This window comes from Gymnoscopelus braueri (assembly GCF_963280865.1).
Source record: "Gymnoscopelus braueri genome assembly, chromosome: 9".
NCBI lineage: Eukaryota > Metazoa > Chordata > Actinopteri > Myctophiformes > Myctophidae > Gymnoscopelus > Gymnoscopelus braueri.
Genome location: NC_137610.1, coordinates 4,823,243 through 4,836,788, shown reverse-complemented (window position 1 = coordinate 4,836,788; position 13,546 = coordinate 4,823,243).

Genomic DNA, 13,546 nt, shown 5'->3' with positions numbered 1-13,546 from the left:
TAGACAGAATGCATTGTATAGTCAAGGAAAAGCTCAGCTTAGACCTCCATTACGAGCAAAGTGGTGAATCTTCAGAGAATAGGGACTTCATGACTAGCTCTTGGGCATCTGCAGAAGACACAGGCGTTTGAAAGCAAGATTTGTAAATACATGTTTGTGGCAGTGGTGGGATTTGAACCCACGCCTCCAGAGAGACTGGAGCCTTAATCCAGCGCCTTAGACCACTCGGCCACACTACGTATGAGCGTTGTGTTTCGCTGATGCCTACTTGTTCCTCTGAACTTGAAGCAGGCGTAAGGACCAAAGTGGACATGGCCACAAGTGAGGAAATACGATATACCCAGTTTCAACGCGTTGTCAAGACAGCAGGTTGATGTTGTGACGACGAAGCGTTAAAAGGAGGAAGCAGTTTTTGGACAACTGGCTTAGCAGAGGATGGTTTCGATCCATCTACCTCTGGGTTATGGGCCCAGCACGCTTCCGCTGCACCACTCTGCTTTACATTCACCGGATGGGATTTGTGTGTCATTTGATCATCATGTTTGTTTGACAAAGGAGCATTTTCTTTCAAACTGACATAGAAACTGCATTGTGTGGGATTTGCCATCAATCGGGACACATCATGAAACGTCAGAACAGCAGGTTGATGTCGTGATGAGTAAGTGCTGAAATCAGGAAAAAAACAAATACACATTACAGATAGCAGAGGATGGTTTCGATCCATCGACCTCTGGGTTATGGGCCCAGCACGCTTCCGATGCGCCACTCAACTCTGACTCATGCAAGATGGAAATTGAACCCACAATCTCTAGATTAGGACATTATGCACAATGCGTATAATTCATGTATAGACAGAATGCATTGTATAGTCAAGGAAAAGCTCTGCTTAGACCTCCATTACGAGCAAAGTGGTGAATCTTCAGAGAATAGTGACTTCATGACTAGCTCTTGGGCATCTGCAGAAGACACAGGCGTATGAAAGCAAGGTTTGTAAATACATGTTTGTGGCAGTGGTGGGATTTGAACCCACGCCTCCAGAGAGACTGGAGCCTTAATCCAGCGCCTTAGACCACTCGGCCACACTACCTATGAACGTTGTGTTTCGCTGATGCCTACTTGTTCCTCTGAACTTGAAGCAGAAGTAAGGACCAAAGTGGACATGGCCACAAGTGAGGAAATACGATATACCCAGATTCAACGCGTTGTCAAGACAGCAGGTTGATGTTGTGACGACGAAACGTTAAAAGGAGGAAGCAGTTGTTGGACAACGGGCTTAGCAGAGGATGGTTTCGATCCATCGACCTCTGGGTTATGGGCCCAGCACGCTTCCGCTGCGCCACTCTGCTTTACATTCACCGGATGGGATTTGTGTGTCATTTGATCATCATGTTTGTTTGACAAAGGAGCATTTTCTTTCAAACTGACATAGAAACTGCATTGTGTGGGATTTGCCATCAATCGGGACACATCATGAAACGTCAGAACAGCAGGTTGATGTCGTGATGAGTAAGTGCTGAAATCAGGAAAAAAACAAATAGACATTACAGATAGCAGAGGATGGTTTCGATCCATCGACCTCTGGGTTATGGGCCCAGCACGCTTCCGCTGCGCCACTCTGCTCTGACTTATGCAAGCTGGAAATTGAACCCACAATCTCTAGATTAGGACATTATGCACAATGCGTATAATTCATGTATATGTTACAGTATGATTGGAGAACCAGTACGATTGAAGAAGGCTCGCTCGTTTTTACCACCCACCCAGCAATTCTGTAGAAGCAACACTAGAGGGAGCCACAAGCCAGGCTTGTGCACAAGCATATATTGCCGCGACCACACACACACGTGCGCGCGTGTGTGACCGGCTTCGAGTGCTATCAATGCATTGAATGGGGAAATAGGCGAGTTTATTAGACCTTTCAATGGGCGAAATAGGCTACTACCTACCCGCGATTTATCAGACCATTCATTCAGGAGCTACTGACCTACTTGGAGGCGGAGCAGTCCGCACAACAATATTTACGATTCTGTGCCTATCGGTACATAACTCAAACGGCGCTGAGTAGGCACAGGCGAACGTCACACCGTTCAGGACGGCAACTCGGTCGCCTTAGCTCCCTCTGTGGTCCTTCACGGGGTGACAGTTCGCCTGTGACTGCGCGCCTCCGTCAGGGTCCAAAACCAAAAGCGAAACCTAAACTGAACTATTAAGTCATGTCAGTTGGTAGGTTAGTATGTCTTGATAACACCCAATGAATGGTCTGATAAATCGTGGGTAGGTAAGTAGGTCGCCTATTTCGCCCATTCAAAGGTCTAATAAACTCGCCTATTTCCCCATTCAATGCAGATAGCATTCGAATCAGGTGGACTGTTAAGATACTTTTATTGTGTTCTGCTGGCTTTTGTTTTAGTTTCTCCCTGACACACACACACACACACACACACACACACACACACACACACACACACACACACACACACACACGGAGGAGGAGAAGGAGAAGGAGGAGGAGCTCCTCCTCCTCGCGAGCCTCGCTAATAAACCCTGTCTCGAAAAGCCCCGCATCGCCCCGAAGCCCCGTGCCTAAAAACGAGCGCTCTGTCTTCAATCGTACTGGTTCTCCAAACGTACTGTGACATATAGACAGAATGCATTGTATAGTCAAGGAAAAGCTCAGCTTCGACCTCCATTACGAGCAAAGTGGTGATTCTTCAGAGAATAGTGACTTCATGACTAGCTCTTGGGCATCTGCAGAAGACACAGGCGTATGAAAGCAAGGTTTGTAAATACATGTTTGTGGCAGTGGTGGGATTTGAACCCACGCCTCCAGAGAGACTGGAGCCTTAATCCAGCGCCTTAGACCACTCGGCCACACTACCTATGAACGTTGTGTTTCGCTGATGCCTACTTGTTCCTCTGAACTTGAAGCAGAAGTAAGGACCAAAGTGGACATGGCCACAAGTGAGGAAATACGATATACCCAGATTCAACGCGTTGTCAAGACAGCAGGTTGATGTTGTGACGACGAAACGTTAAAAGGAGGAAGCAGTTGTTGGACAACGGGCTTAGCAGAGGATGGTTTCGATCCATCGACCTCTGGGTTATGGGCCCAGCACGCTTCCGCTGCGCCACTCTGCTTTACATTGACCGGATGGGATTTGTGTGTCATTTGATCATCATGTTTGTTTGACAAAGGAGCATTTTCTTTCAAACTGACATAGAAACTGCATTGTGTGGGATTTGCCATCAATCGGGACACATCATGAAACGTCAGAACAGCAGGTTGATGTCGTGATGAGTAAGTGCTGAAATCAGGAAAAAAACAAATAGACATTACAGATAGCAGAGGATGGTTTCGATCCATCGACCTCTGGGTTATGGGCCCAGCACGCTTCCGCTGCGCCACTCTGCTCTGTCTTATGCAAGATGGAAATTGAACCCACAATCTCTAGATTAGGACATTATGCACAATGCGTATAATTCATGTATAGACAGAATGCATTGTATAGTCAAGGAAAAGCTCTGCTTAGACCTCCATTACGAGCAAAGTGGTGAATCTTCAGAGAATAGTGACTTCATGACTAGCTCTTGGGCATCTGCAGAAGACACAGGCGTATGAAAGCAAGGTTTGTAAATAAATGTTTGTGGCAGTGGTGGGATTTGAACCCACGCCTCCAGAGAGACTGGAGCCTTAGTCCAGCGCCTTAGACCACTCTGCCACACTACCTATGAACGTTGTGTTTCGCTGATGCCTACTTGTTCCTCTGAACTTGAAGCAGGCGTAAGGACCAAAGTGGACATGGCCACAAGTGAGGAAATACGATATACCCAGTTTCAACGCGTTGTCAAGACAGCAGGTTGATGTTGTGACGACGAAACGTTAAAAGGAGGAAGCAGTTGTTGGACAACGGGCTTAGCAGAGGATGGTTTCGATCCATCGACCTCTGGGTTATGGGCCCAGCACGCTTCCGCTGCGCCACTCTGCTTTACATTCACCGGATGGGATTTGTGTGTCATTTGATCATCATGTTTGTTTGACAAAGGAGCATTTTCTTTCAAACTGACATAGAAACTGCATTGTGTGGGATTTGCCATCAATCGGGACACATCATGAAACGTCAGAACAGCAGGTTGATGTCGTGATGAGTAAGTGCTGAAATCAGGAAAAAAACAAATAGACATTACAGATAGCAGAGGATGGTTTCGATCCATCGACCTCTGGGTTATGGGCCCAGCACGCTTCCGCTGCGCCACTCTGCTCTGACTTATGCAAGCTGGAAATTGAACCCACAATCTCTAGATTAGGACATTATGCACAATGCGTATAATTCATGTATATGTTACAGTATGATTGGAGAACCAGTACGATTGAAGAAGGCTCGCTCGTTTTTACCACCCACCCAGCAATTCTGTAGAAGCAACACTAGAGGGAGCCACAAGCCAGGCTTGTGCACAAGCATATATTGCCGCGACCACACACACACGTGCGCGCGTGTGTGACCGGCTTCGAGTGCTATCAATGCATTGAATGGGGAAATAGGCGAGTTTATTAGACCTTTCAATGGGCGAAATAGGCTACTACCTACCCGCGATTTATCAGACCATTCATTCAGGAGCTACTGACCTACTTGGAGGCGGAGCAGTCCGCACAACAATATTTACGATTCTGTGCCTATCGGTACATAACTCAAACGGCGCTGAGTAGGCACAGGCGAACGTCACACCGTTCAGGACGGCAACTCGGTCGCCTTAGCTCCCTCTGTGGTCCTTCACGGGGTGACAGTTCGCCTGTGACTGCGCGCCTCCGTCAGGGTCCAAAACCAAAAGCGAAACCTAAACTGAACTATTAAGTCATGTCAGTTGGTAGGTTAGTATGTCTTGATAACACCCAATGAATGGTCTGATAAATCGTGGGTAGGTAAGTAGGTCGCCTATTTCGCCCATTCAAAGGTCTAATAAACTCGCCTATTTCCCCATTCAATGCAGATAGCATTCGAATCAGGTGGACTGTTAAGATACTTTTATTGTGTTCTGCTGGCTTTTGTTTTAGTTTCTCCCTGACACACACACACACACACACACACACACACACACACACACACACACACACACACACACACACACACACACACACACACACACACACACACACACGGAGGAGGAGAAGGAGAAGGAGGAGGAGCTCCTCCTCCTCGCGAGCCTCGCTAATAAACCCTGTCTCGAAAAGCCCCGCATCGCCCCGAAGCCCCGTGCCTAAAAACGAGCGCTCTGTCTTCAATCGTACTGGTTCTCCAAACGTACTGTGACATATAGACAGAATGCATTGTATAGTCAAGGAAAAGCTCAGCTTCGACCTCCATTACGAGCAAAGTGGTGATTCTTCAGAGAATAGTGACTTCATGACTAGCTCTTGGGCATCTGCAGAAGACACAGGCGTATGAAAGCAAGGTTTGTAAATACATGTTTGTGGCAGTGGTGGGATTTGAACCCACGCCTCCAGAGAGACTGGAGCCTTAATCCAGCGCCTTAGACCACTCGGCCACACTACCTATGAACGTTGTGTTTCGCTGATGCCTACTTGTTCCTCTGAACTTGAAGCAGAAGTAAGGACCAAAGTGGACATGGCCACAAGTGAGGAAATACGATATACCCAGATTCAACGCGTTGTCAAGACAGCAGGTTGATGTTGTGACGACGAAACGTTAAAAGGAGGAAGCAGTTGTTGGACAACGGGCTTAGCAGAGGATGGTTTCGATCCATCGACCTCTGGGTTATGGGCCCAGCACGCTTCCGCTGCGCCACTCTGCTTTACATTGACCGGATGGGATTTGTGTGTCATTTGATCATCATGTTTGTTTGACAAAGGAGCATTTTCTTTCAAACTGACATAGAAACTGCATTGTGTGGGATTTGCCATCAATCGGGACACATCATGAAACGTCAGAACAGCAGGTTGATGTCGTGATGAGTAAGTGCTGAAATCAGGAAAAAAACAAATACACATTACAGATAGCAGAGGATGGTTTCGATCCATCGACCTCTGGGTTATGGGCCCAGCACGCTTCCGCTGCGCCACTCTGCTCTGTCTTATGCAAGATGGAAATTGAACCCACAATCTCTAGATTAGGACATTATGCACAATGCGTATAATTCATGTATAGACAGAATGCATTGTATAGTCAAGGAAAAGCTCTGCTTAGACCTCCATTACGAGCAAAGTGGTGAATCTTCAGAGAATAGTGACTTCATGACTAGCTCTTGGGCATCTGCAGAAGACACAGGCGTATGAAAGCAAGGTTTGTAAATAAATGTTTGTGGCAGTGGTGGGATTTGAACCCACGCCTCCAGAGAGACTGGAGCCTTAGTCCAGCGCCTTAGACCACTCTGCCACACTACCTATGAACGTTGTGTTTCGCTGATGCCTACTTGTTCCTCTGAACTTGAAGCAGGCGTAAGGACCAAAGTGGACATGGCCACAAGTGAGGAAATACGATATACCCAGTTTCAACGCGTTGTCAAGACAGCAGGTTGATGTTGTGACGACGAAGCATTAAAAGGAGGAAGCAGTTGTTGGACAACGGGCTTAGCAGAGGATGGTTTCGATCCATCGATCTCTGGGTTATGGGCCCAGCACGCTTCCGCTGCACCACTCTGCTTTACATTCACCGGATGGGATTTTGTGTCATTTGATCATCATGTTTGTTTGACAAAGGAGCATTTTCTTTCAAACTGACATAGAAACTGCATTGTGTGGGATTTGCCATCAATCGGGACACATCATGAAATGTCAGAACAGCAGGTTGATGACGTGATGAGTAAGTGCTGAAATCAGGAAAAAATCAAATAGACATTACAGATATCAGAGGATGGTTTCGATCCATCGACCTCTGGGTTATGGGCCCAGCACGCTTCCGCTGCGCCACTCTGCTCTGACTTATGCAAGCTGGAAATTGAACCCACAATCTCTAGATTAGGACATTATGCACAATGCGTATAATTCATGTATAGACAGAATGCATTGTATAGTCAAGGAAAAGCTCAGCTTCGACCTCCATTACGAGCAAAGTGGTGAATCTTCAGAGAATAGTGACTTCATGACTAGCTCTTGGGCATCTGCAGAAGACACAGGCGTATGAAAGCAAGGTTTGTAAATACATGTTTGTGGCAGTGGTGGGATTTGAACCCACACCTCCAGGGAGACTGGAGCCTTAATCCAGCGCCTTAGACCACTCGGCCACACTACCTATGAACGTTGTGTTTCGCTGATGCCTACTTGTTCCTCTGAACTTGAAGCAGAAGTAAGGACCAAAGTGGACATGGCCACAAGTGAGGAAATACGATATACCCAGATTCAACGCGTTGTCAAGACAGCAGGTTGATGTTGTGACGACGAAACGTTAAAAGGAGGAAGCAGTTGTTGGACAACGGGCTTAGCAGAGGATGGTTTCGATCCATCGACCTCTGGGTTATGGGCCCAGCACGCTTCCGCTGCGCCACTCTGCTTTACATTCACCGGATGGGATTTGTGTGTCATTTGATCATCATGTTTGTTTGACAAAGGAGCATTTTCTTTCAAACTGACATAGAAACTGCATTGTGTGGGATTTGCCATCAATCGGGACACATCATGAAACGTCAGAACAGCAGGTTGATGTCGTGATGAGTAAGTGCTGAAATCAGGAAAAAAACAAATAGACATTACAGATAGCAGAGGATGGTTTCGATCCATCGACCTCTGGGTTATGGGCCCAGCACGCTTCCGCTGCGCCACTCTGCTCTGACTTATGCAAGATGGAAATTGAACCCACAATCTCTAGATTATGACATTATGCACAATGCGTATAATTCATGTATAGACAGAATGCATTGTATAGTCAAGGAAAAGCTCAGCTTAGACCTCCATTACGAGCAAAGTGGTGAATCTTCAGAGAATAGGGACTTCATGACTAGCTCTTGGGCATCTGCAGAAGACACAGGCGTTTGAAAGCAAGGTTTGTAAATACATGTTTGTGGCAGTGGTGGGATTTGAACCCACGCCTCCAGAGAGACTGGAGCCTTAATCCAGCGCCTTAGACCACTCGGCCACACTACCTATGAGCGTTATGTTTCGCTGATGCCTACTTGTTCCTCTGAACTTGAAGCAGGCGTAAGGACCAAAGTGGACATGGCCACAAGTGAGGAAATACGATATACCCAGTTTCAACGCGTTGTCAAGACAGCAGGTTGATGTTGTGACGACGAAGCGTTAAAAGGAGGAAGCAGTTTTTGGACAACTGGCTTAGCAGAGGATGGTTTCGATCCATCTACCTCTGGGTTATGGGCCCAGCACGCTTCCGCTGCACCACTCTGCTTTACATTCACCGGATGGGATTTGTGTGTCATTTGATCATCATGTTTGTTTGACAAAGGAGCATTTTCTTTCAAACTGACATAGAAACTGCATTGTGTGGGATTTGCCATCAATCGGGACACATCATGAAACGTCAGAACAGCAGGTTGATGTCGTGATGAGTAAGTGCTGAAATCAGGAAAAAAACAAATACACATTACAGATAGCAGAGGATGGTTTCGATCCATCGACCTCTGGGTTATGGGCCCAGCACGCTTCCGATGCGCCACTCAACTCTGACTTATGCAAGATGGAAATTGAACCCACAATCTCTAGATTAGGACATTATGCACAATGCGTATAATTCATGTATAGACAGAATGCATTGTATAGTCAAGGAAAAGCTCTGCTTAGACCTCCATTACGAGCAAAGTGGTGAATCTTCAGAGAATAGTGACTTCATGACTAGCTCTTGGGCATCTGCAGAAGACACAGGCGTATGAAAGCAAGGTTTGTAAATACATGTTTGTGGCAGTGGTGGGATTTGAACCCACGCCTCCAGAGAGACTGGAGCCTTAATCCAGCGCCTTAGACCACTCGGCCACACTACCTATGAACGTTGTGTTTCGCTGATGCCTACTTGTTCCTCTGAACTTGAAGCAGGCGTAAGGACCAAAGTGGACATGGCCACAAGTGAGGAAATACGATATACCCAGTTTCAACGCGTTGTCAAGACAGCAGGTTGATGTTGTGACGACGAAGCATTAAAAGGAGGAAGCAGTTGTTGGACAACTGGCTTAGCAGAGGATGGTTTCGATCCATCTACCTCTGGGTTATGGGCCCAGCACGCTTCCGCTGCGCCACTCTGCTTTACATTGACCGAATGGGATTTGTGTGTCATTTGATCATCATGTTTGTTTGACAAAGGAGCATTTTCTTTCAAACTGACATAGAAACTGCATTGTGTGGGATTTGCCATCAATCGGGACACATCATGAAACGTCAGAACAGCATGTTGATGTCGTGATGAGTAAGTGCTGAAATCAGGAAAAAATCAAATAGACATTACAGATAGCAGAGGATGGTTTCGATCCATCGACCTCTGGGTTATGGGCCCAGCACGCTTCCGCTGCGCCACTCTGCTCTGACTTATGCAAGCTGGAAATTGAACCCACAATCTCTAGATTAGGACATTATGCACAATGCGTATAATTCATGTATAGACAGAATGCATTGTATAGTCAAGGAAAAGCTCAGCTTCGACCTCCATTACGAGCAAAGTGGTGAATCTTCAGAGAATAGTGACTTCATGACTAGCTCTTGGGCATCTGCAGGAGACACAGGCGTATGAAAGCAAGGTTTGTAAATACATGTTTGTGGCAGTGGTGGGATTTGAACCCACGCCTCCAGAGAGACTGGAGCCTTAATCCAGCGCCTTAGACCACTCGGCCACACTACCTATGAACGTTGTGTTTCGCTGATGCCCACTTGTTCCTCTGAACTTGAAGCAGAAGTAAGGACCAAAGTGGACATGGCCACAAGTGAGGAAATACGATATACCCAGATTCAACGCGTTGTCAAGACAGCAGGTTGATGTTGTGACGACGAAACGTTAAAAGGAGGAAGCAGTTGTTGGACAACGGGCTTAGCAGAGGATGGTTTCGATCCATCGACCTCTGGGTTATGGGCCCAGCACGCTTCCGCTGCGCCACTCTGCTTTACATTCACCGGATGGGATTTGTGTGTCATTTGATCATCATGTTTGTTTGACAAAGGAGCATTTTCTTTCAAACTGACATAGAAACTGCATTGTGTGGGATTTGCCATCAATCGGGACACATCATGAAACGTCAGAACAGCAGGTTGATGTCGTGATGAGTAAGTGCTGAAATCAGGAAAAAAACAAATACACATTACAGATAGCAGAGGATGGTTTCGATCCATCGACCTCTGGGTTATGGGCCCAGCACGCTTCCGCTGCGCCACTCTGCTCTGTCTTATGCAAGATGGAAATTGAACCCACAATCTCTAGATTAGGACATTATGCACAATGCGTATAATTCATGTATAGACAGAATGCATTGTATAGTCAAGGAAAAGCTCAGCTTAGACCTCCATTACGAGCAAAGTGGTGAATCTTCAGAGAATAGTGACTTCATGACTAGCTCTTGGGCATCTGCAGAAGACACAGGCGTATGAAAGCAAGGTTTGTAAATACATGTTTGTGGCAGTGGTGGGATTTGAACCCACACCTCCAGAGAGACTGGAGCCTTAATCCAGCGCCTTAGACCACTCGGCCACATTACCTATGAACGTTGTGTTTCGCTGATGCCTACTTGTTCCTCTGAACTTGAAGCAGGCGTAAGGACCAAAGTGGACATGGCCACAAGTGAGGAAATACGATATACCCAGTTTCAACGCGTTGTCAAGACAGCAGGTTGATGTTGTGACGACGAAGCGTTAAAACGAGGAAGCAGTTGTTGGACAACTGGCTTAGCAGAGGATGGTTTCGATCCATCTACCTCTGGGTTATGGGCCCAGCACGCTTCCGCTGCGCCACTCTGCTTTACATTGACCGAATGGGATTTGTGTGTCATTTGATCATCATGTTTGTTTGACAAAGGAGCATTTTCTTTCAAACTGACATAGAAACTGCATTGTGTGGGATTTGCCATCAATCGGGACACATCATGAAACGTCAGAACAGCAGGTTGATGTCGTGATGAGTAAGTGCTGAAATCAGGAAAAAATCAAATAGACATTACAGATAGCAGAGGATGGTTTCGATCCATGGACCTCTGGGTTATGGGCCCAGCACGCTTCCGCTGCGCCACTCTGCTCTGACTTATGCCAGATGGAAATTGAACGCACAATCTCTAGATTAGGACATTATGCACAATGCGTATAATTCATGTATAGACAGAATGCATTGTATAGTCAAGGAAAAGCTCTGCTTAGACCTCCATTACGAGCAAAGTGGTGAATCTTCAGAGAATAGTGACTTCATGACTAGCTCTTGGGCATCTGCAGAAGACACAGGCGTATGAAAGCAAGGTTTGTAAATACATGTTTGTGGCAGTGGTGGGATTTGAACCCACGCCTACAGAGAGACTGGAGCCTTAATCCAGCGCCTTAGACCACTCTGCCACACTACCTATGAACGTTGTGTTTCGCTGATGCCTACTTGTTCCTCTGAACTTGAAGCAGGCGTAAGGACCAAAGTGGACATGGCCACAAGTGAGGAAATACGATATACCCAGATTCAACGCGTTGTCAAGACAGCAGGTTGATGTTGTGACGACGAAGCATTAAAAGGAGGAAGCAGTTGTTGGACAACGGGCTTAGCAGAGGATGGTTTCGATCCATCGACCTCTGGGTTATGGGCTCAGCACGCTTCCGCTGCGCCACTCTGCTTTACATTCACCGGATGGGATTTGTGTCATTTGATCATCATGTTTGTTTGACAAAGGAGCATTTTCTTTCAAACTGACATAGAAACTGCATTGTGTGGGATTTGCCATCAATCGGGACACATCATGAAATGTCAGAACAGCAGGTTGATGACGTGATGAGTAAGTGCTGAAATCAGGAAAAAATCAAATAGACATTACAGATAGCAGAGGATGGTTTCGATCCATCGACCTCTAGGTTATGGGCCCAGCACGCTTCCGCTGCGCCACTCTGCTCTGACTTATGCAAGCTGGAAATTGAACCCACAATCTCTAGATTAGGACATTATGCACAATGCGTATAATTCACGTATAGACAGAATGCATTGTATAGTCAAGGAAAAGCTCAGCTTCGACCTCCATTACGAGCAAAGTGGTGAATCTTCAGAGAATAGTGACTTCATGACTAGCTCTTGGGCATCTGCAGAAGACACAGGCGTATGAAAGCAAGGTTTGTAAATACATGTTTGTGGCAGTGGTGGGATTTGAACCCACACCTCCAGAGAGACTGGAGCCTTAATCCAGCGCCTTAGACCACTCGGCCACACTACCTATGAACGTTGTGTTTCGCTGATGCCTACTTGTTCCTCTGAACTTGAAGCAGGCGTAAGGACCAAAGTGGACATGGCCACAAGTGAGGAAATACGATATACCCAGTTTCAACGCGTTGTCAAGACAGCAGGTTGATGTTGTGACGACGAAGCATTAAAAGGAGGAAGCAGTTGTTGGACAACTGGCTTAGCAGAGGATGGTTTCGATCCATCTACCTCTGGGTTATGGGCCCAGCACGCTTCCGCTGCGCCACTCTGCTTTACATTGACCGAATGGGATTTGTGTGTCATTTGATCATCATGTTTGTTTGACAAAGGAGCATTTTCTTTCAAACTGACATAGAAACTGCATTGTGTGGGATTTGCCATCAATCGGGACACATCATGAAACGTCAGAACAGCATGTTGATGTCGTGATGAGTAAGTGCTGAAATCAGGAAAAAATCAAATAGACATTACAGATAGCAGAGGATGGTTTCGATCCATCGACCTCTGGGTTATGGGCCCAGCACGCTTCCGCTGCGCCACTCTGCTCTGACTTATGCAAGCTGGAAATTGAACCCACAATCTCTAGATTAGGACATTATGCACAATGCGTATAATTCATGTATAGACAGAATGCATTGTATAGTCAAGGAAAAGCTCAGCTTCGACCTCCATTACGAGCAAAGTGGTGAATCTTCAGAGAATAGTGACTTCATGACTAGCTCTTGGGCATCTGCAGGAGACACAGGCGTATGAAAGCAAGGTTTGTAAATACATGTTTGTGGCAGTGGTGGGATTTGAACCCACGCCTCCAGAGAGACTGGAGCCTTAATCCAGCGCCTTAGACCACTCGGCCACACTACCTATGAACGTTGTGTTTCGCTGATGCCTACTTGTTCCTCTGAACTTGAAGCAGAAGTAAGGACCAAAGTGGACATGGCCACAAGTGAGGAAATACGATATACCCAGATTCAACGCGTTGTCAAGACAGCAGGTTGATGTTGTGACGACGAAACGTTAAAAGGAGGAAGCAGTTGTTGGACAACGGGCTTAGCAGAGGATGGTTTCGATCCATCGACCTCTGGGTTATGGGCCCAGCACGCTTCCGCTGCGCCACTCTGCTTTACATTCACCGGATGGGATTTGTGTGTCATTTGATCATCATGTTTGTTTGACAAAGGAGCATTTTCTTTCAAACTGACATAGAAACTGCATTGTGTGGGATTTGCCAT